The 24,711-nt window shown below is 41.6% G+C and overlaps 1 long non-coding RNA gene across 28 annotated transcripts in view; it reads right to left on the bottom strand.

Annotated features, from left to right (window-relative positions):
* LOC308639171 overlaps window positions 1-24,711 on the bottom strand; it is a 247,633-nt gene that overhangs the window by 88,991 nt on the left and 133,931 nt on the right. For 21 of the 28 annotated variants that reach the window (XR_014019991.1, XR_014019992.1, XR_014019995.1 and 18 more), the window contains 2 exons: window positions 24,636-24,705; window positions 22,664-22,790 (listed from right to left, as the gene is read on the bottom strand). The exons of 5 other annotated variants lie outside the window; for them this stretch is intronic. This is a non-coding gene — a long non-coding RNA (uncharacterized lncRNA). Of the gene's footprint in view, window positions 1-22,663; window positions 22,818-24,635; window positions 24,706-24,711 lie in introns of all 28 variants that reach the window. 2 more of the 28 variants (XR_014020000.1, XR_014020008.1) reach the window with 2 other exon arrangements.

Genomic DNA, 24,711 nt, shown 5'->3' with positions numbered 1-24,711 from the left:
GGTTCAATTTCTACCACCACAAAGAATTTATGTAACAAAAACATTAACAACTGCAATGTGCAGTAGCATAGGCCAATAATTTCAGCAACTTGAAGGCAGAGGCAGGAGGATCAGAGGTTTAAGTGTAACGGGGGTTCATTTGATGCTTTGATTATATCCCTTGTGGCTTTGAAACATGTTTTTTTCTTTTCCCAACATTCTTTCCCCTGACCTTCTCCTCCCTTATTTTATTTCTCTGAATCACATCTTTAAGAGTTTCCTATTGCTCATGATGGGCAGAATCACAGGCTCTGGGACAGGAGTTCACCTGTTTCTCCTTTGCTAACAAAACAATGAAACATTTTCCTTTTTCTCAAGACCTTGTCTTTGTTATTGGATTGGCTTCAAGAATGAGGACTGAGATTTCAGTCACATAAGGTCAAGCTAATAAATTATGGATTCCCTGTCTCAAAAAATAATTAGGGGTTGGGGTTGTGGCTCAGTGGTAGAGCACTTGCCTAGCATGAGTGAGGCACTGGGTTCTATCTCAGAACCATATAAAAATAAGCAAATAAATTAAATGAAAAAAAAAATAAGGGCTAGGGTTATGGCTCAGCAGCATAGCACCCCTGGGTTCATTCAATCCCCCCAAAAAACAACAAAATGGTTACAAGGTGCTGATAGGCTTTTCTGATAGCAGGACAACATGTATTTGATGTATAGATGATAAATTGAAACAGGAGACAAAAAATGTGTGAGGTTATCCATACCCGGATGAAAGTTACAATTATATCTGGACATACCACGTGCAGTGATGCACACCTGTGATCCCAGCAGCTCAGGAGGCTGAGGCAGGAAGATCAGGATTTCAAAGCCAGCTTCAGCAACTTAGCAAGGTGTTAAGCAACTCAGTGAGTGCGGCCTGCTCTCCTGGGCCCTCTGGGGGCCCCTGGCCTGGGGCCAGTGGGTGAGCTAGGGGGCCCGCAGACAGGACCCAGCCTCCCCTGCAGACCCACGGAGCTCCTGCCCACTGCCCACTGGCTGGCCCTGGCTGTGAAGGACTGATGAGCCTGTCACCCAGGATGGATGACCTGATGGTGATGGCGACCTGTTGGACTCTGGACCCCACAGGCTGCCCTGTCTCCTGACTCAATCCTGCCTGTACCAGCTGAAGTAGCCACCAGGGACGTGGCCCCTTTGGGTGACTGCGTGCATGGCATGGCCAGAAGAATGGTGGCCTCTGGAATGCCGAATGCCTTGGAGGCCGGTTCGGGCTTCAAGATCCCAAGAAGGACACTTGAACCCTGCAAGCTCAGCCACGTGTGGGACAGCGGAGCCACACAGTCCAGGGCCCTCGTGAGGGCTCAGCGCTGCCTGCTAGACCTCACCTTGTCTCACCAACAAAGACGGGAACTGTTCTGGAAGGTGAGCGAAGCCCGAACCGTTAGCGGCCTCCAGCGGTTGGTGGTTTATGTTGGGGCGGTTGGAGTTCCTTCTACCAAAGAGAGTCACAGGCCTCATCTGCCCAGTTGGAAACGCCCGCCACTCTCATAGATTGCCTGGCCCATTTGTAAAAGGCCTTTGTCTATAATATGAAAAAGCTGCTCTCAACTTGCCCCCCACCTTTTAAAACTTGTGCTGCATCTGGACATCCTAAAGGTAAAGGATGCCTGCCGTCTGATAGAGTTGGATATGAAATTTGTCTTGTAAATGGATATGAATTTGTCTTGTAAACATGGCCATTTTGTTTGAAAAAATCAGAAATGCCTTCTGGAAGTGACTTTGAAATGGATCTGTTAGACCACCTCTAGGAAGTGGTTTTGTTTGTTCAGTGGGATGTTGGACATGGAGAAGACTGACCATGAGAAGAAGGTCCTGGGCCAGAGAGTGTGAGAGAGAGAGAGAGAGAGAGATAATTTTTTAATATTTATTTTTTAGTTTTCGGCAGACACAACATCTTTGTTTGTATGTGGTGCTGAGGATCGAACCCGGGCCACACGCATGCCAGGCGAGCGCGCTACCGCTTGAGCCACATCCCCAGCCCATAAGTAACATTTTTTGTATAATAACCATTATTTTGCGCATGCATTTTATTCCTCATTAGTGTATGTATGGTTGAAAATGCTAAATACTTTTTTTAAAAAAATATCTACATGTTCTAAAGTGCCTGATACAAGTAGAAGTGGTGGGCTAGGATGTAGCTAGGTGGCAAAGTGTCTGCCTTGCATTCACAAAGCCCTGGGTTCGAATCCCAGTTCCAAAAAAAAAAAGAACCCCACCAAAAAAATAAATAAAAAATAAGATTAAAAAAACCCTTTTAAAAAAAAAGTAAAAGTAATAAAATATATAACACATTTTGTAAATTTCTTTTGTTAAAATTCTTATGAAATGGTTTCTTTATGCAGGGGGGGGGGCAACAGGGAAACCCCTGTTGAGTAGTACAGAGTTGTGTGCCTGTCCTGGGGAGCACCATGCCAGTGTGCTTACCAAGAGCCAAGAGTTGTCTATGGATTTTGTTTTATTTTGCTGTGTACATAGTGTGTATAAAGGACAAATGAGTCCTCCTAATCTACATCTAGTCTTTCTAGATGTTAAAGAGGTTGCCAGTGTATGACAAAAGTAGAATTAGTAAACCATTTTGTATGTTTTTTGTTAAAATTCCTAGGAAGGGTTGTCTTCTGAAAATTTGAGCATTGTAGCCCACTGGGTCCATGAAGGGCCAGAATGTTCATATTCTGAAGACATTTTTAAATGAGAACTATTGTTACATGTGTGCTGTGGATTCAAGACTGTCATGTACATGGTGGAGAAATTGAGTCCTTACTTGAAACATCTAGTCTTGTCTAGATGTTTAGAAGTGCCCGCTGTATGTTAAATGTAGAGGTAGTAAAATATCACTTTGCAAATGTATTTTTGTTAAATTCATATGAAATAGTCTTTTGGGAATGGAACTATTAAGCCACCTCTGTGAGTGGTAGAGTACTACTATCTGTTCTTGCTCAGTGATGTGGAGGAGGTAGGAGGGAAGCAATTGCAAAAGGTCAGTGTGTTCATACTTGGACATTTTCAGACATCAGTTTTCTATTTTTTGTGCATTTTGTTTTGCTGTGTATATAGTGTATATAATGGACAAATAAGTCTCAATTTTACAACATCTAGTCTCTAGATGTTAAAGAGGTTGTGAGTGTATGACCAAGGAGTTAGTAAAATAGAATATTGTGTACATTTTATGTTGAAATTCACAGGAAAGTTTGTCCTCTGTAAAAAGACTTTTGGATATGAATTTGTTCAACCATCTCTGTTACATATGCCTGTACTTGTCCACTGGACTGAAAACAGAAGGAAATGAGGAGGAAAAGGTTCAAGGACAAAATGGTCATATTAGAAGATACCTCATATTTAGCCATTGATACGCATGCAATTTTCTTTACCAGTGCTGTGTGAATAGTAGACAGGGTCTTTTGTGGAATATCTCGTCCTTCTATATATTTAGAAGTGCTTGATATATTTAAAAGTAGAAGTAGTAAAATTGAAACTTTTTGTAAATAACTTTTAAAAACTGATGAGAAATAGTCTTTGGGGGCTGGAGATGTGGCTCAAGCGGTAGCACGCTCGCCTGGCATGCGTGCGGCCTGGGTTCGATCCTCAGCACCACATACAGACAAAGATGTTGTGCCCGCCAAATACTAAAAAAAATAAACATTAAAATTCTCTCTCCCCCCCCCCTCTCTCACTCTTTCTAAAAAAAAAAAAAAAAAGAAAAGAAATATTGATTGGAATTGTCAAACCACCTCTTAACAGAAAATAAATAAATAAGAGACAAAAAAGGGCGGGATGTGGTTTAGTGGCCTTTCAGCTCAATCCTTGGTACCAAAAAAAGAAAAAAAAAAACAAGGCAAGTTGCTACGTACAATACAAAGAAAACTAGATAAATTTGCCCTTTAACTGTTATCTTGAGTAACATTCTCATATTCGTAATACTCACTGCTGTAAAATATGCTCTGAGAGAATGAAAAATAAAGTTAAGGTAAAGCTTTGACACTTACAAGTTGCCTTAATCAAATGGGATCCCATTTCATTCCCATGAACTCTCAGTTAAAATAGATAATATAGCCCAATGTAAATTAAAACAGAGTCTTTGAGGATGAAAACTTAATATAGAAAGCCTAATTAATAAAGAGTTGAGGGGGCGGGGGATGTGGCTCAAGCGATAGCGCACCCCCCTGGCATGCGTGCGGCCTAGGTTCCATCCTCAGCACCACATACAAATAAAGATGTTGTGTCCGCCGAAAACGAAAAAAAAAAATATTAAATTCTCTTTCTCTCCCCCCTTCTCTAAAAAATAAATAAATATAGTGTGTCCACCTAAAACAAAAATAATTTTTTAAAAAAGAATAATATCTCAGGAAGAAGTTCTATAAAAAAAAATACAGGGTCGATTATCCCCATTCATTCTACATTTGACAAACCAATTTTTTTTCTGTTCATAAATATATACACATAAGGGCTGGGGATGTGGCTCAAGCGGTAGCGCGCTCACCTGGCATGCGTGCGGCCCGGGTTCGATCCTGATCCTCAGCACCACATACCAACAAAGATGTTGTGTCCGCCGAGAACTAAGAAAAAATAAATAAATATTAAAATTCTCTCTCTCTCTATCTCTCTGTGCCCCTCTCTCTCACTCTCTCTTTAAAATATATATATATATATATATATACACACACACACACACACACACACACACATAAATAATTTTAATAAATGACACCTAGTGATAATTTATTTCAAACTTCATGCTCATATACATCAAGGACTCTCTACCCAATATCTAATATTCAATATTAATATATAATATTCAATATTATTCAGATTAGTGACTTTATCCAAACAAGAAACAGCAAATATCTTCTTTTTATGTTTGCCTAATTGTTGTGCTCATTGCCTCTTTCTAAATAGCCTTTCAGTTGCAGTTTGCCTCCACCTCCAAAGGGACACAACATGACTTTCATTTTTTAAAAAAAATTTTTTAGTTGTTGATAGATCTTTATTTTTATTTATTTAAGCATGGTGCTGAGAATCAAACCCAGTGCCTCACAAATACCATGCAAGTGCGCTACCACTGAGCCCCAGCCCCAGCCCCCACAAAGTGGCTTTCTAGGCCATGAGGTGGGTCAGCAGCTTTAATTCAAGACCTCTAGTCTAGGCTGAATCACACTCCACACTGAATTTAAAAGTTTTCCCATCACTCTTTCCTAATTATTTTTTTAAATTTATTTTTGCTTTATTTTAAAAATTATGGGTTTGGCCATCGTATTATAACCATTCTGAAGCTTTTACTGTAGACTTCTAATGGTAATAGAATGATACTCAAAATTCACTTGTGCATGAAACAGTTTTAAATATATTACATTTAGATTTTCTTCTGAAAAGACAATAATGCTACCTTTCCTGAACTTGATAAACCCATTCTGATTCCCTCTTAAAATTGGGAGCCATCTTGCCACCAAGGCATAAAAAGCTAATTTCGGCTTTACTATAAATTACTGCAAATTCTAAACTGGTTGGAATGCCTGCCTGTGCCTGGAACTCACCCATGCTTGGCCTTCCCTGACCAGATAACAACCCTCTCTGAGGCTCTAATGACCTTCATAAATTCTGATGTTGGGGCCAGCAAAAAAGATAAACTAGCCTTTGTGTTATGCTTCTCAGAGTTTTGTTATCTGTAATCCCCCTTTGTGTAACTTTCTGGGCTATAAAGCTGTGCTTCTAAAAAGCTACAAGACTGTCTTTTGTTGGGAGAGGCAGCCTGGCTGGTCGAAATAAGAAGCATGCTTTTATTTGATTTTAATTGGAGTCAGTGGTCTATCTTTTGGGTTTTTTTTTTCGGGGGAGGGGGGCACTGTGGATTGAACTCAAGGGTACTCGACCACTGAGCCACATCTCCAACCCCATTTAGTATTTTATTTAGGGACAGGGTCTCACTCAATTGCTTAGTGCCTCATCCTTGCTGAGGCTGGCTGACTTTGAATTCCTGATCCTCCTGTTTCAGCCTCCTGAGCTGCTGGGATTACAGGTATGTGCCAACAAACCCAGCACCATTCCTAATTTCTAATGAAAGCATTTGGTGCTATAAATTTTATAAATTTCCCTTTCTGTACTTTAGCTCTATTCCTCCTGCCTCAGCCTCCTGAATTGCTGGGATTACAGGCTTGTGCCACCAAGCCCTGCATAACAGAGGTTTTCCAGGTGCCCACCTTTTCCTCCCCACACCTGCAAGCACAGCAAGCTGTCTTTTGAATGCAAATCATCTCCTGATTGCTTGGAATCCCCACACCTGCATTTTACAGCCAGGTGATTTAGCCTCACACTGGGAGGAAAAAAAAAAAAAAAAGCTGTGGACTCTCTTGCCTCACTGAAAAGTGCAAGACTGCCCTCCAATGGATGCAGGTTGCTGTGGCTGCAAATAGCCCGACTTTGAGGCACAGGGGGGGAAAAAAACAAAACCACTTTTACTGCATTGCCTTAGTAATTTTGTAACCTCTCACCTGTCTAATCGAATCTAGAATGGATCCAGGGCTTGTTGATATATAGGTGCTACTGTGCACTGATGCCTGCTGTCTTCATTAAGGGTTAACCAAATACCCCTGACCCACTAATTTGAGTGAGTCCTATACAGTCCAAGTTCTCCCTGCAATTGCCAGCCTTAGTATGATAAGAAAGGTAACCACAGTTGCTATAACACCTCTGAATGGGAACTAGTATCTAGGTTAAATTGAATGGATTCTAAAGGTTTCCACCAGGTTCTAAAGGCTTGTTACTAAGAGGGAGAGGGGATAGCTTCTGCCAAGGGAGTGTCAGGTAAATTGTTGGGCAGTGTAAGGCCTAGCAGATGTCAAGAGGGAGACATGCATTCTGACCACTCACTGAATAGGTGAGGCATTATCTGAGTCCAGACTCTTCACCCTGACAAGAAGGGTACTTACTTTATTCACTGGGGGAACTCTGCTGGCAACAGAGGCCCTGGGATCTCACATCTCTGTGTTGCTGCTTCTCTTCTTCTATACCCCCTCACCCATCCCCCTATAGGCCAACTATAGAAAGGTAAAAGGGCTTTCCAATGCTCCTGGGCTCTTTTCTGTGTTCTTTGGATCTTGGGGCTTTGCCAATAGATCCTGGCATCCTTGCTAGGCTATTTTCCCTCCAAGATGAAGTCACTTGTTAAGCCCTCAAAAGATTAATGGCTCCAAAATGTGGGGCCAATGAGATCCACAAATGGAGGCCACCACTCAAAAATGGAGCTACTTGGAATCCCAGGAATGTGCTAGACAAACAGCCAAAGACAAAGGGAAGAATATATATTTTTTGCCTTAAAAGAATGGGGCTGGGGGGCTGGGGTTGTGGCTCAGCAGTAGGGTGATCGCATTGTGGAGTCCCTGGGTTCAATCTTCAGCACCACATAAAAAAATAAATAAGTGAAATAAAGGTATTGCCTCCAACTACAACTAAAAAATAAATATTAAAAAAAAAAAAGAAGAATGGGGCTGGGGGCTGTGGCTCAGGCCTGTAATCCCAGTGGCTTCTGAAACAGAGGCAAGAGGATGGAGAGTTCAAAGCCAGCATCAGCAATATAGTGAGCTGGTAAGCAACTCAGTGAGACCCTGTCTCTAATAACATACAAGATAGGGCTAGGGATGTGGCTCAGTAGTTGAGTGCCCCAGAGTTCAATCCCTGGTTCTCCCCCACAAAAAAAAATAATGGGGGAAGGAGAGACAATCATCACTCATTTGTGTAGGTTTACCATACTTGCATAATGGTAAAATTAATATGGTATTTAAAATAACTTTATTCTGGTATTATAGATTGAAACCACTGTCAAGGTCATGCCATGAAAGTGGCATACCACCAGGTACATACATAGCCCCGAGTCTGTGTTTTATCGCATATGATATTTACAGACAGACAGTTAATGTAATCCCCATGATTCGGGAAGCTGAGGCAGGATTTCAATGCCAGTCTCAGAAACTTGGCTGGGTTCCCATAAATCTGATGTCTTTTAGTACTTCTTAATCTTAGGTGAACATATCCCTCATTAAAATGTGCTTGTAGAAAGAAGACAAAAGGTGGGACAAGAGCGGTCACCAGGTGATTACATCATTGGTAGGTGCTTCTCCCCCATCCCCCCACACACCCCACCCCAGGCGGGAGCTCCACCCAGAGTGAGCTGAACTGTGGCACTAAGGCCACCACCATGAACAGACTGAGAGCAAGGGAGCCTAGGAGAGCTGCCTCAGCACCAACTTGGACAAGCAGAATCCGTGACCGCCCTCCTCTATGAAGCTCTCCTTTTCCACTTGAATGTGAGCTGGAGCCAGAGTGGCAGCCAGCAGTTGAGGGACAGGGAGGTGGCTCATCAGTGAGATGAGGATGAGTAGGGACTGGGATTGCTGCCTGGTCCCAGGGGTTGGCAAAGGACCTCCAGGGTATAGAAAGGGGGCCCCAGCAACAGGGACACATGCCGCAATGGGTGCAGCCAAGCTGAGCTGGCTGGTTCCTCTGTCTCTCCCCAGCCTTGGTCATTCTCCTAGGGTTGTAGCAGCTTACCCTGAATTGCATGAGCCAAAGACACAAGATCAGGACCATCCCCCACTAGACCCAAGAGGCTGGGGCCCCATTGTGAAAGGTGGCTGGGAGCAAGACCACATCCAGCATGTTTTCCTTAGCTTCCCTCTCCCCTCAACCCTCTGCAGGGGCCTTCTTCCTTTGCCAGTGGCCAGCATCCTGATTCTTAGAGCCTTGGCTCCAGTCCCTTACTCAGTGGGGACCAAGGGGTTGGGCAGAGGACTGCTACCCAGGGACCTGGGAAGGGATTAAGGCATAGGCACTGCCAAGAGGAAACTATAAAAACAAAATCATGGGCTGGGGATGTGGCTCAAGCAGTAGCACGCTCGCCTGGCATGCGTGCGGCCCGGGTTCGATCCTCAGCACCACATACAAATAAAGATGTTGTGTCCACCGAAAACTAAAAAAATAAATATTAAAAAATTCGCATTAAAAAAAATCATTACAGTTTCTGGACAAGTGACTCTGTAGGGGCACAAATCACAGCCTGAAGAACCCAAGAAGAAGAAAAGAGGAAGTGAGCTGGACCACCTCGCTTCCTCTTCCCTGGGAGCTCAGAAGAGACCAGGGTTTGAAAATTAATCCAAGATTTGTTAAGCACCAGGTAGATGAGGAATAAATGGATCCTGTGGTGAAGAAGGAACACCAGTAGCAGCAGCAGCAACAACTAATACACGAGGAGGACACTACAAAGAAGTGGTGAAGTTGTTGGAACAATCAGAGACCAAAATGATTCTCTGCAAGCACAAGTGGAAGAAAGCAATAATGAATTCATTTCTGTCGACTACAACTCTTCAGGAAACCAATAACAAGAAGATGAAGCCCAACATGCTGATGAAGAAGATGAGGAAGAGGAAATAGATCGGGAAAATGATGATTTTCATCAGTCTGATGACAGCACAGTTGATGCACACACACATAGTAACAGTGTCACAAATTCCAGGAGTAGGGGGGACCTGCTCATTCTTCAACTTTCCTCCCCATTCTATACAAAGACAACAAAAATGGGAAGAAACTTAGACCATGGTTCTGAGGTTTGTTCCTTTTCTTTGGGAAAGAAACCATGCACCATCCCAAAATACACAAGTACCACTGGGCTTATGCTAAATTCAGTAAAACCATCAACTTTTGGGGACCTGAGAACAAACAATGGCCCAGGGCAACAAAGACATTGTATTACATCAGTCTAACCATCTACAAATCTCCAGTAATGGCTGAAAATATTTTGTTTTATTTTATTTTTGGTACCAAGGGCCGTTTAACCACTGAGCCATATCCCCAGACCCCCCTTTTTAGTTTTTGAGACAGGGTCTCGCCAAGTTGCTTAGAGTCTCACTAAGCTCGCTTTGAACTTGCAATCCTGCCTCAGCCACCAGAGCCACTAGGATTACAGCCATCAGCCACTATGCTCAGCTCAGAATATTTTACGTGACATGTACAAGCATGACTTAAATGCTGCATTAACTTCTGAAAAAAATAAGTGATTATTTGGCCTATAAAATAGAATGAAATAAATTGACTAAATTATATTTTTACATTGTGTGCATGTACAAATATATAACAATGAATCACACTACTATGTACAATTGTAGAGCACTAATTGTAAGGTCCTTGCTTAGCATCTGGATGGCCATCCTAAGTGACAGCTGCCATTTTAAGAAAAATTTCGCTTTCCTACCCAAGGGCCTTTCTGAGAAGGGCTCACCACTCCCTCATACCAACCCCACCCTTCACTGCCCACATTAGGAGCCACTGGGCTCTAACTCCTGAGCCTCCCCAATAAGTCTCTAACCCCAAGCATGTGTGGCCTTTCTTTCTTATAGAGAGATGGCCTTTATTTGTCAGCTCTGACAAATAAACTCTCATGTGTATCTCTGCCTGGCTCTGTCTTTCATTTCTGGCTCGCCCGTCTCCTGTTTCCTCACTTTTCTTTCATATATATATATATATATATAAATGGAGGCCTACAAATCACATGCCTAACATTACTGGTGTACCCCTATAATCTCCATGATTTTGGAAGTTGAGATAGGAGGATCGCAAGTTGGAGGCCAGTCTCAACAACTTAGGAAGGCTGTAAACAACTTACTGAGACCCTATCTCAAAAGGGTTTGGTTTGGGCTGTAGTTCAATGATAAAGCTCCCCTGGGTTAAATCCCCAGTACCCCCACACCAAAGTAATCAAGTTAACAAACTGTTTAAAAAAATAAAGTACTGTTACATGCTACCCCATAAATGAATCCTGGTAACATTGTGCTAAATGACAAAAATTAGACATAAAAGGCCACACACCGATTCTGTTTATAAAAAATGTCTAGAATGGGCAAATATATAGAGAGAAGGTAGATTAATGGTTGCCAGGAAATGCATTAGGGAATAATTGGGAGTAATTTCTAGTAGGTACATGGTGTTATCTTGGGTGATGGAAATATGCTGCAACTGGATAGTGGTGATAGTTGCATGGCACAGTGGGTGTGTTGGGAACCAGGGAAGTGTACAATTTGAAATGGTGACATATATCTCAATAAAATGCAATAAAGCTGGGCATGGTAGCATAGGCCTATAATCCCAGTGATTCCTAAGTCTAAGGAAGGAAGAGTGCAAGTTCAAGTCCAGCCTCAGCAACTTAGTGAGACCCTAAGCAACTTAGGGAGATCCTATAGGGAGGGAGGGAGGGAGGGAGGGAGGGAGGGAGGGAGGAAGGAAGGAAGGAAGGAAGGAAGGAAGGAAGGAAGGAAGGAAGGAAGGAAGGAAGAGGGCAGGATTGGAGATGTGATTAAGTACCTTTGAGTTCAATCCCTGGTGTTGGGGGAGAAGGAGGGGATTTAAAAAAAGGAAGCTCATTTTAACTTTTTTTTTTTTTTAACGAGAGAGGGAGAGAGAGAGGAGAGAGAGAGAATTTCAATATTTTTATTTTTCAGTTATCGGCAGACACAACATCTTTGTTTGTTATGTGGTGCTGAGGATTGAACCTGGGCCGCACGTACTCCAGGCGAGCCCGCTACCGCTTGAGCCACATCCCCAGCCCTCATTTTAACTTTTAAGTAATTTTGAAACTTCAATGGTTAGCCAGGAGCAGAGACACACAACTGTACTCCCAATGGCTCAGGAGGCTGAGGCAGAGGGAATTCAAAGCCAGCCTCAGCAAAAAAAGTGAAGTGCAAAGCAACTCAATGAGACCCTGTCTCTAATAAAATACAAAATAGGGCTGGGCATGTGGCTCAGTGGTCTGCTGCCCCTGAGTTTAATCCCTGATACCCCTGGCCAAAAAAAAAAAAAAAAAAAGTCCAATGGTTATTTTGTGTAGGTGTGCATTTTAAGTTTTGGTATTTTATTCTATGTTCTGGTTTGGATGTGCGGTATCCCACAAAAGCTCACATGTTGGGCTGGGGATGTGGATCAAGTGGTAGCATGCTCACCTGGCATGTGCAGGGTGCTGGGTTCAATCCTCAATACCACATAAAAATAAAATAAAGATACTGTGTCCACCTAAAACTAAAAAATAAATATTTTAAAAAAGAATAGGAAAAAAAAAACCTCACATGTGAGACAATGTAAGAAGATTTAGAAGAGAAATCATTGGGTTATTAGAGTCTTATAGGCCTATGCTACCATGGCCTATGGTGATTTAATCCCTTGATAGGGATTAACTGACTGGTAACTGAAGTGGTAGGGTATGATGAAGGAAGTGGGAATTGGGGTGTGGCTATGGGGTATATACTCTGTACCTCAAGAGTGGAGACTCTCGCTCTGCTTCTGAAGTGGCAACCCCTTTCTCCACTGAAAAGTCTTAACTGGGCCTCTCCAGAAATCTTCACCCAGACTGATTTTAGGACTGCCAGCAAAAGAGTTCAGTGTAGATAAACTTCCTATTTTCGTGTCGCCCTGTTTTACTTGGCCACTGGCCGAGAAGATACCAGCACTCCAGGTGCTGAACATCCTTTACTAGTTTTTCACAAACATATCCAGTACAATACTTTGTAGAAATGTGCCAATAAGTTCTCTGGCCTTGAGCTGGGCTTCACAGAGATGTCTACATTTTTAAGATAAGTTACAAACGGGCTCCATGGTAACAGCTGGCAGGGGGAGGAAAGAAAGGGGAGAAGAAGTTCTCCCCTTCTCAGGTGTTGTCCTTGAAGAATTAACATGCCCAGAACAGTGAAAGAAACAGCTACTTTTATGTGAACTTCTGCAGACTGTGAACTTCTGAGCCCCTCCCCTTACATGCTGGGTATAAAATTCTAAAACCCCCTGAACTCGGGGTTCAGGGGATTGATTGATTACAGCAAAAGCTGTACCCTCTGAACCTGGCTGCAGCCAAATAAAACTGTTTCCTGCTATCTTCGATGCCTTGCCTTGTTTGTCCCTATAACACTTCCTCATCACCATGTAAGCCACTTCTGCCACACTCTTCCACCATGTTGTTCCTGTCTAATTTGGAGCCCTGAAGAATGGGCTGTCTATGGAAAACTGAAAGAGCAGGGCAGGAGAAATACAGTTTAGAGACTAAATTACAGGCCAGGAATTGTGGGGTCCACAGACGATATAAGGAGCTAAGACCAGATTCCCACATCACAGGCATTGATCCCAAAAGAGATTCCTGGGGTGCTGTCTTCCAACAAGGACTGGCAATTGCTATACCCCACCTCCAGGAGTTCCACCTCCAAGACTAACCCATCCACCCTAGTAACCATCACCAACCTGAGGCTGGAGATACCAGCAAACAAAAGACAACCCCACCTATCACATAAAAAGGGAAGCAGAGAAGATATAGAACTCCAAGAAAAACAATCATTCAATTTTCCTTCCAGATTTTTTTTCTTTCTTTATTTTCCCACTCTCACATTTGTGAAACCCAGTACTTTTCATGCATCAGGATACTGAGAAATGGGATGTCTGAATTGTAGATTACAATTTTGTTGTACATTCTTTTATGTTTATTTTATTTTTCTCTTTAATTATTTTTCTTTTCAATTCCTATTTTATTATTTTACTTTTACTTTTTAAAATCTATCTATTTTGCACAAGGCCCTGGGTTTGATCCCCAGCACCCCCCAAAGAAAGAAAAAAAATATATTTATTTATTTATTTATTTACTCTCTCTATATATTTTCATCTCCCTTACCTGTTTCCCAGGAGCCTCTTTCTCTCTTTTCTCCTGCTAACAGCCAACTTTCTTTTGATTCTTCTTTCATGTTTCCCATCATCTAATACCTCTATATTCTCACCTCCTACCTTATAAACATCTCAAACTGCAACCCTGGTTCTGTCTTTGTCCACCATTAGAAACTGTAACCCTTTCACAAACCTGCTGTTTATATTGTAGATAATAATCCAATACATCGTTCCTGTTTATTGCGACAAAACTGTAAACATCTTAATAGGAGCTATTTGGTTAAAGGTCGCATATGGTTTGCATTGGGTGCTATTAATATTGATCTCCCCATTAAAGGCGAGATTTTGAAACCTGCAGGGACACTACAAACCTATATAGTAGAAATACTATAATACCTCAGATCCGCACTGCTAGAAGGGAAGACACACAAATAACATGAAAAAACAAGGGAAGAAAGCACCACAAACAAACCAAGATGCTACAATAATAGAATGCATTGACAGCACAGTAGAAGAAATGTCAGAAAAGGAATTTAGAATGTACATAATTAAAATGATCTGCATAGTAAAGGATGATATAAGAGAGCAAATGTAGGCGGCAAAAGATCACTCCAATCAAGATAAGAGAGCAAATGCTGGGCTGGGGATGTGGCTCAAGGGGTAATACGCTCACCTGGCCTGCACGGGGCTCTGGGTTCGATCCCCAGCACCACATAAAAATAAAATAAAGATGTTGTGTCCACCGAAAACTAAAAAATACATATTAAAAAATTCTCTCTCTCTCTCTTTCTCAAAAGATTCCTTCAAAAAAGAGAGATTGGAAATCCTTGAAATAAAGGAAACAACAAAGCAGATTAAAAACTTAATAGATCACTTGGAAGTCAGATCCTCAGGCAAAGAAGGGCTGGGGATATAGCTCAGTTGACAGAGTGCCTGCCTAGCATGCACGAGGTCTTGGGTTCGATCCCCAGCACACACTTCCCCCCAAAAAAAACCCTCAGACAATGAAGACAGTATATAATCCTGAAAATAAAGTTGATCACACAGTGAGGATGGTAAGAAACAGGAACAGAACTTCCAAGAATTATGGGATAACATGAAAAGACCAAATTTAAGATTTATCAGTATAGAGAAAGGCACAGAGATACAAACCAAAGGAATGCACAATCATTTCCATGAAATAATATAAGAAAATTTCCCAAACCTGAAGAATAAAATGGAAAAATCAAATACAAGAGGCTCACTGGACACCAAATATACAAAATTACAACAGATCCACACCAAGGCGTGTTATAACGAAAATGCCTAGCATACAGAATAAAATTTTAAAGGCCACAGAGAAAAGTATCAGATTACACATAGGGGGAAAACAATTTGAATCTCAGCAGATGTCTCAACTGGACCCTCAAAGCTAGGAGGTTCTGGATCAACATATACCAAGCTCTGATAGAAAATGGATGTCAACCAAGAATCTTATATACACCAAAATTAAGCTTCAGATTTGATGACAAAACTAAAACCTTCCATGATAAAGAAAAATCAAAAGAATTTACAAACAGAAAATCTGAACTACAGAACATCCTCAGCAAAATATTCCACGAGGAGGAAATGAAAAACAACAATGAAAATCAGCAAAGGAGCCAGGTGTGGTAGCCCACGCCTGTAATTCCAGTGGCTCAGGAGGCTGAGGCAGGAGGATTGTGAGTTCAAAGCCACCCACAGCAATTCAGTGAGGCTCTAAGCAACTCAGTGCAACTTTGTCTCCAAATAAAATACATAACAGGGCTGAGGATGTGGTTCAGGGGTCGGTGGAGTGCCCCTGAGTTCAATCCCTGGTTACTGCCCCCCCCCCAAATAGAAAGGACTGGTGATGTGGCTCAGTGGTAAAACACCCTTTGGCTGAATCCCCAGTGGGAGGGGAAAATTGTGTATTATAAATTGGGTTCATGTACCATGAATACATAATTAAAGTAAAATTTATGTAGTTTGATATCACTTATGAAAATTCAAAATTTATACTAATTTATACACAAAAGATTTGTGTAAGGAAAAGGTAAGCAAGATGATGACTGGCTTTGTTCCTCTAAAACACAGATTCAAGTGAACAGTAAGTATTTCTAAACCATAAAAATTGACAAAAATTCATGTGATTAGTTATAGTGGGGTGAAAATGGTTACATCTGGACATCTCATAAACTGCAAACATTATGTAGCCTCTAATCTTAAAGTGGTAACTAAATATAATACAAAGAAAGATGGCTTACACGTACCTTTAACATTTGTTTTGTCTAAATTTCCCATAGTCAGAGTACTCACTACTCTAGAAACATTTTTGAAAATATTATTTTTGGGCCGGGGTTGTGGCTCAGTGGTAGCGCGCTTACCTAGCATGCGTGAGACACTGGGTTAGGTTTTCAGCACCACATAGAAATAAATAAATAAAGTTTCATCAACAACTAAAAGAATATTTTTAAAATATATTTGTTTTAGTTGTACATGGATACAATATCTTTATTTATTTTTTAATGTGGTGCAGGGGATCAAACCCAGTGCCTCATGCATGCTAAGCAAGCGCTCTACCACTGAGCCACAGCCTCGTCTCATCTAGAAACATTTTATATTGGACCTAAATACTTTGATGCAAGGATTAACACATTAAAATTGAAATAAGTGTTGACAATTACAAATAAACAGTTAAAATAATTCAATGGCTCTGCGTAAGTTAATTCAGGGCTTTTGAGGATAAAAACTTATTACCTAGAACACACTTAAAATGCAGTTTATTTAATCAGCTGCTTTTGCATTTCACAGGCCAATTCAGTGTGCTCTTAAATCTGAAGCAAGTAAATAAACAAGTCAAAAGGTGCCTCATGATGCTTCACTACAACCTTAATGGTTCCATTCATCAAGGTCTTCTTAACCAATATTCAATATTATTAAAATCACTAGTGCTTTTCAATCAAAAACAGTAAATATGTTGCTCTTACACATTTGGCTAACCTGAGTAATATTCCATTCCAGTATATACCACATTTTCTTTATCCATTCATCTATTGAAGGATACCTAAGTTGGTTCCATAGTTTAACTATTGTGAATTGAGCTGCTATAACCATTGACATGCTGAATTTAAGTCCTTTATGACACTAGCTAGCCTATAAATTTTGTAGAAAACTGGTAAGGGGTGCTCAGAATCTGGAGTGCTGATCTCTGAGCATGCCAGGGTAAAATAAAACTTGTTGTCTCCAATTCTTCTAGTGTTCTTTGCCACTTCTTATCTGCTTCCCACAACAAAAGGATCCCCAAGGTGTAAGGATGTGGGTCCCAGACACAGGGACACTTGAGGAACCTTGAGTGGGGGCCTTGCAAAGCAGAACTGGCCGGGTCCCCTGCCTCTCCCTAGCCTTGGCCAACCTCAGGGGGCTGTAAAATCTCACACTGGCCTGTATTAGCCAAGGACCCAAGCTTCAGCAGCCACCCAATTCCTTGGGTACAGGGACTCCAATCTGAAAGGGAGACTATGGTAGTCTGAAGAGTGTGTGGCCATCCTTTCCTAACCTTCCCCCTCCTTCTAACTCCGTCAGTTGTCTCCCTTGGCCGGACACTGGTCAGCTGGCTCTTCTGCAGGACTGGGGGAATTCTTAGAGCCCTCTCTCCAGCCATACCCCTGGATGCAGTCAGGGGTGGGTGGGTAGAATAGGGCAGGGGAGGCAGATGTAGATCTGCCCAGAGGAAGCTATAAAAACAAAATTGTGACTATTCTGGAACAAGTGGCCCTGGAAGGGCAGAAGCCATAACCTGAAGACACCCAGGAAGAAGAAAAGAGGAAGTAAAAAGGATTTCTGCCTCTACTTCCCCAGTAGTACTAAAGAGACCCAACACGGAGGGTGGCTGCCTGGTAGAGCAATACTAGCACTGCTCCTTCCCGAGTTACCTGCAAAAGCCTTACTTCCCCCCACGCTGCCTCAGTCGGAAGGAGGTAGGAAACCAACCCAATTTCTCTAGACCTTTCTAAAGCAGAGTCTCCACTATCAGCAAGATTTTTAAAAGGTGTCATAACCATAGTTTAGAAGTGAAGTGTCCTCCAAAAGCTCACTTGTGCGACAATGCAAGAAGGCTTGGAGGAGAAATGATTAAGGTATAGCCTTAACCTAATCAGTGAAGTAATCCCTGATGGGATTAACTAGGTGGAGGCTAGAGGCAGGTGGGGTGTAGCTATGGGGTATATATTTTGTATATGGAGAGTGGAGTTTTTTCTCCCTTCTTCCTGATCATCATGCGAGCTGTTTCCCTCTGCCGTGGTCTTCCACCATGATATCCTGCCTTACCTTGAGCCCCGAGGAATGGAGCCTGCTGTCTATGGATTGAGACCTCTGAAATTGTGAGCCCTTAAATAAACCGTTTCTCATCTATAGTTGTTCTGGTTGGGTGTTCCAGTAGCAGTAAAAAAAAGCTAACTAAAACAAAAGGCTATCTAAATACTTGAATGTGAAAATTTTTATATCTTCTTACTGTCCAGCCAAGATCCAAGAAATAGCAAGCTGACTTTTAGAATTGAATCAGGAATTTCCCTGTGTGGGCAGCAAAAAATAACCAACTGCAGATTCTCAGAGAAACCTTCGACAAGCCAGGTGGATGAGGAACAGATGAATCCTGTGGTAGAAAAAGAATACCACCAGCAGCAGCAACGGAGACAAGAGGTGGAGCACACTGCAAGGAATGGTGAAATTGTTGGAACTGAACCTAGACCTGGAAACAAAAATGATTCCCAGCAAGAACAGGTGGAAGAAAATAATAATGAATTTATTTCATTAGATGAGGAATTAATAGGAAACCCAGAACATGTGAAAAATGCAGAACATGGTGGCAAACAAGATGAGGAGGATGTGAAGAGGAAGAGGAAATGGACCAGGAGAGTGATGATTTCCACCTACTGAATGTAGCAGAGAATATGAACACGTACATAGTAATAGTATCACAAATTCCAGGGCCAACTCTCCTTCCCATTCTATACAAAGACAACAAAAATGGAAAGAAACTAGGAAGATGGTTCTGAGGATTGCTACTTTTCTTTGGGAAAGAAACCATGCAAAGTTTCAGAGTATACAAGTACCACAGGACTTATTTGATGTTCAGCAACACCAACAATTTTGGGGAACCTGAGAGTGATCAATGGCCAAAGGAAACAATTAATTACATCTCTCCAACCTCCTACAGGCATCCTGTATGGCTGAAAGGTTTCAGGTGACATATGTACACACAGTAGTTGAGATACTTCATTTAACTACTGCCAAAAATAAGGGATTATTTGTCCATAAAAAAAGAATTATAATGCACCTATAATCTTTTTTCCAAAAAAAAAGGAGACCTACAAACAATATGCCTAAATATTTTTAAAAAGAGAGAGAGAAAGACATACAACACCTATGTCATAACAAAGGTATTGGTGCACATTTGTAATCCCAGTGACTCCAGAGGCTGAGGCAAGAGGATTGAAATTTAGAGGCCAGCCCTGGTGATTTAGTGAGACCATGTCTCAAAACAAACAATAAAAATGGGTGGTGATATATGTCAGTGGTTAAACCCCTTGGATTCAAACACCAGCACCCCAGCCCACCCCCCAAAAAAGAAAACCAGGGCTTAGACACACAACATTTCTAATTCTACCATCCCCAATTACTCAATGAGTGCATTCCAGATACCTGCTTTATACAACCACCTCCTAATTACCAACTCCCTATCAAACAACTCAAAACAATCGGTTTGAGGCACATGCCCACATCCCAAAAGGATTGTGCAGAAGTGCCAAAGTGACCACTTGTCAGTCACAGTGAACTCCAGAAAGCTCATGCCTGCTTACCCTAAATCTACCAATTACAGCTCCACACTGGAAACCTCCCTAACTTATACCCTGGACTTCAATAAAATCTTTGACCTTTGGGTCTTTCTCTGTGTCTATTGCTCCCCACAGGATGGTTGAGTGTGCATGTCCTAGAAGACTGCACCCATCCTGATGGCCCTGCAAAGGGTGCTGTAATTTCATTTTAGGATTTCAAAGTAATAAAAACTATTTTGTGTGTGTGTGTGTGTGTATGTGTGTCTGTGTATGTTTTACCTCCTCACAGTCTTGCCTGATTGAAATACCACAATCGAATTCTCTTCCTGTCCAGGGCTCTCCCAGAGAGTGGCTATCTTGGCAGAAATAAACTAGACAACAGAATTTTCAAGTTGACAAGAAGGGCTCCCTATTACTGAGGACATGTGGCCATCTATCTCTCTAGAGTGACAGGACATAATGTCAGTGACTGGGGAGGCTGATGCAGGAGGATGGGAAGTTCAAGGCCAGGTTCAGCAATTTAGGGAGAACCCTCTCTCAAAATAAAAACACAAAAAGGCAGGGGATGTGGCTCAGTGGCTAAGTGCCCCTGGGTTCAATCTCAGGTTAAAAAAACATTAGCTGGGATGCACTCCTTCAATCCCAGGAATGTGGGAGGTTGAGACCATAATGTAAAGGCCTCTACTAGGCTCCAATGCCTTCTAACTTAGAGGACCTTGTGCATGCTTGCTGAGCACTCTGCCACTGAGCTAAATCCCCAAATTCTTAGTGACTCAAATTAAAAAGTGGGAATATATTATTGTCACTCCTCCCAAGATCCCTGAGGATGTTAACAAACTAAAGAAATATCAAATGCCTGTCCAGTGCCCCTAACCTATGGTCTGTGCTTAGGTGGGCTTGTGTGGCCTTGCCAAACGATCCAGCCATCCTTGCACTACTGTAGACTGATCCAAACACATTTGTGGTTACTTGGGAAGCTTCTAATAAATGGGACCAATGGGAGAGCACCACCCACAGCTGGAACCACTGAAATCCTAGGAATATCAGGGAAACACCAAAGAGAACAGATAAAAATATTTGTTTTGCCACCTAGAAATACAACCATTTGAATGATGTGACTTTAAAAAGTGTGTTAGGGGGGCATAGGGACTAAATATCCTGCTATGTGTGTGTGTGGTGGGGGATCCCAGGGAAAGGAAGATTCCTAAAGACACTGGGTCCCATCTGCCTCCCCTGATTCCTCTTCTAAACCCAAAAGAGAAACTAATAATCAGTGCTTTAGGTGGGTGGGAACCTAAAGTACATTTTCAAAAAGGAAAAAGGATATTGCTTAAAAAAGCTACAGATCAATGAAAAGAAATAAAAAAGAAGAACTTTGAACTTGGCACACACCACTTCCAGGTCTAGTAAGCATAATGTTAGTCTGGAGATTATTTATTAACTAACCTACAAAGACGAGACTACATAAAAGACAAAATGAAAAGGAAAAAGTTATAATAAACACATATAATTTTCAATATAAATGCATGATAAATTGAGTTCATGTAAGAATGAAAAAATTAAGTAAAACAAATTTCCATATTTTATCTAATTAGAAATTCAAATTTATTTACTAAGCCAGGTATAGTGGCACACTTCTGTAATCGCAGTGACTTGAGGCTGAGGAAGGAGGATTCCTTAGCAACTAAGCAAGACCCTAAGCAACTTATGGAGACCCTGTCTCAAAAAAAAAAAAAAAAAAAGACCTGGGGATATAGTCAGTGATAAACTGCCCTTGGATTCAATCCCTAGTACAAAAACAATAACAACATCAAACTATACTAATTTCTATACTAAATATTTATGTAAGAAAAATGCTGATTGGCTTTTGTGCCTCCACAACACAGATTACTGCACCAACTGACAGGAGTTTATGAGATTAATCATCCTGGGGCTCAAAAGTTATATATGGATATTCCATGAAATATAAACAATCTGCTAGCTCTAATGTTCTACAATGTAGAGAAAAATGGTTATGCCTGCCTTTAACACCTGCCTTTCCTAAATTTCCCATTGTCATAATGCTCACTGTTGTACAATTTTCTATATTGGACATAAATAGTTTCACACAATGAATAATAATGTTAAAATAAGTCTTTGGCACTTATAAATTGGTTTGATGAAACTGAATCCAATGATCCCTCGGTTAAAATAGTTAATAGTCCTGCCTCACAGATACCCAAAACTAAAGCAAATTCACCTGACCATCCACGTGTTCTAAGGTCACAAAACAAGGAGTTAAAAGGACATTCCCTACCCCCTCAGGATTTACAGACATTACTAAGAGACCAGTTTCCACTTCTCAGAATACACAATTTAGAAAGACATCCAATAGCGTCTTCATGCCCCTTGTTAGGTCCTAGAAAGCTGGCTAAATTGAGAGAATTAATGGTCTCAAATAACTTCTTGTCAGATTCAAGTCGGACAAATGGCAACTTCAGTGGGTCTCCATCTTCCTGCAGGAACGAAGCTCTTTTTTTTTTTTAATAAATTGTTTTTTTTAAAACAGAGAGAGAGAAAGAGAGAGAGAGAATTTTTTTTAATATTTATTTTTCAGTTTTCGGCAGACACAACATCTTTGTTTGTATGTGGTGCTGAGGACCCAACCCTGGCCGCACGCATGCCAGGCGAGCGCACTACTGCTTGAGCCACATCCCCAGCCCCGAACGAAGCTCTCTTAATTCAGTTTTCTTGGGTGTATCAAATCTCCACCAATGTTAAAAACTTTCCCATGACTCGTTCCTTGTATTTAAAGCGAGATATGTCATGCCTCTCTTCCTTCTCCACAACTCCTGCTCTCTATATATGGATTCATTATATATGAGACACTTAATAAGGTTTACATTTTTTTTTTGTATACTCTATCTTACCCTGATCCCATGAAGGCTGGAGGTCATATTGAGATTGCAAAATCTCCTAGGACCCATTAGCCACAGATTATCTCATGGGTCAGGCAGCTGTCCATCTGAAATGGGATGCACTTATACTCCCTTGTTGAGAGCTATCCATGGACTATGTGTGGACCAAATTGGCATGGAAATCCATTGAATAGGAAAATGCGGGATTTGGGAACTTACAGTGGCAATCCTGCTGGTAAGATTGCCCAGATAGGTGTGAGTCCTATTCAGCTCTGCCAGGTCCCACAGAGCTCCAGAGATGGGGTGACCTGCTGTAGCCACACAGCTTCTCAGAGATGGGTGTGATCTGCCAAGATGCCGATCAACCTGTTGACTGTAAGACATCATGAAGCAAGACTCCACCCCTGATACCTTATCCCTGCCTTTGATGACCCCCTTAAATAAACCACCAGAGCCATTTTTTAATTATTCAGCTCCTGTGTGGGCTGGACCTATCAGGCGCTCCATGCTTCCTAAAACTATAATTCTGACTTTACTAATTATTTCAGACTGTATTTTTTCAGTTGGCTTATCCCCCTCCTGGGCAGGAGAAATTACCCCCAGCAAGGCGCTGGCAGCCTTGCAATATCTCCCCCCCCACCCCCTGCGAAAAGAAATTCCTAGATAAACCTCAACAATTCTGTTGATTGTGGCCCTCATTATTATTGGATGGTTTGAATACTTTCGTTGCTTTGCAAGTTAGAAGCCCACAGGCCTCAAAGCAACTCATCTTTTCAACCAGATATGGCAAATGCTGAGGCTCTTTATACCAATCTAGTTTAGCTAAGAGAGGCCCTTCAGCTCTATACCTCAACAACTTATGTTACCTACCAAACTGAAAACTGAACAAAGGCCCACAGCCATTTGCCAAATTTTGGCTTAATGCTGGATCTACAAACTTGAGTCTTAATATTGTGATTTGCAAATGACCTAACATGCTACTAAAAAAAGTATACCCAAATCAGACCAAGTGATTTAAAACCTGTTTGCAAATAAACTCCTTTCATCACCATCTGGGCAAAACCTAATAGTATTGTTAATGTGTATGTTTGGTAATATCTTCTTGGGAATTTAATTGTCTCAGTGGAGCTCTGCTATGCATGCTTAAGTCACAATTGTGCATGATGTATCAAAAAGCTCCTTGAATTAAAAGATACTTGGAAAGTCAAGATACCAGGAACCACATTGCCTTCAAGTTATACAAGCAGATTAAACTCATTATAACATCATAAAACCAGACACATAAACAAAATATGATCCCTCTTAGCTTGAGTTGGTATCCACTTGGATAGTCCAATAGCCATACTGACATTACCTGCCCAAGAGCTCACTATTGAAGATGACTTTGCACAATGCAGCAGATGTAACTTTATCCTGAATGTGAACACTGGCCCCCAACAAGGTCCTTGGACTACCTCTCTTAAGACAAAATTGGATACATGACATTATTTTATTTTCCTACTTTGATATTAGAGATTCTGCGGTGTTATCTTTGCTTAGCCCATGACCTAGGTATAACCGTTATTCTGCCAACATACACACAAGTACACTTCCATGCCTAAAAAGAAACGTGGGAGAATGTACTACTATTAATGTAACTTCAAAAATGCAGGAGGATGGTTTTCCCCAGAAGTCACCTGGGGACTATCACCTATCAGTCAGCTCCTTGACCCCTAGGAAATGGACCATTCACTCCTTTTATCTTCCCATACTCTAAGAACTAGCTTTCCGCCGTGACCTCCTGCCACACATTCATCCTCCACCACAATAATTCCTTTAACTTGCTACTATTAATGATGTCATATATTTTATATGGTCAAAGCATCTCAGGGCCAGTAGTGTGAGCCATATCCTTTTATTATTTCTATATTCTCATGCACAGCTCTAGCTGTGCTGACCTTGGAGGATTTACCCCTCTTAGGGTGTGCCAGATTAAACAGACATCAATGATTGTACTATGATAATGGCTATCATATTGTACAGCAAGCACTCCAGAGCCCACAATCCCAGCCACTTTAGTGGCCTCTCACACTCTGGGCCACTATTCACTAGCCCCGCACCTCCCACCCCCGCCCCCCGCCTTATACCCTAGAGCCTGTCCATATTACAAACTCTAAAAACTCCTGCCTACATGACCCCTCTCCCCACTTGCCTTGTTGTGAATGATACTGGTGCTTTGCCAAAGTTCCGCCATGGGGTGGCTCACCCTCTCTTCCTTAGACCTGTGA

The sequence above is a fragment of the Spermophilus citellus genome (genome assembly GCF_964194105.1).
Source record: "Spermophilus citellus genome assembly, chromosome: X".
Taxonomy (NCBI): domain Eukaryota; kingdom Metazoa; phylum Chordata; class Mammalia; order Rodentia; family Sciuridae; genus Spermophilus; species Spermophilus citellus.
Note: the sequence above shows the minus strand (reverse complement) of the source record. Positions and strands in the feature narration are given on the sequence as shown.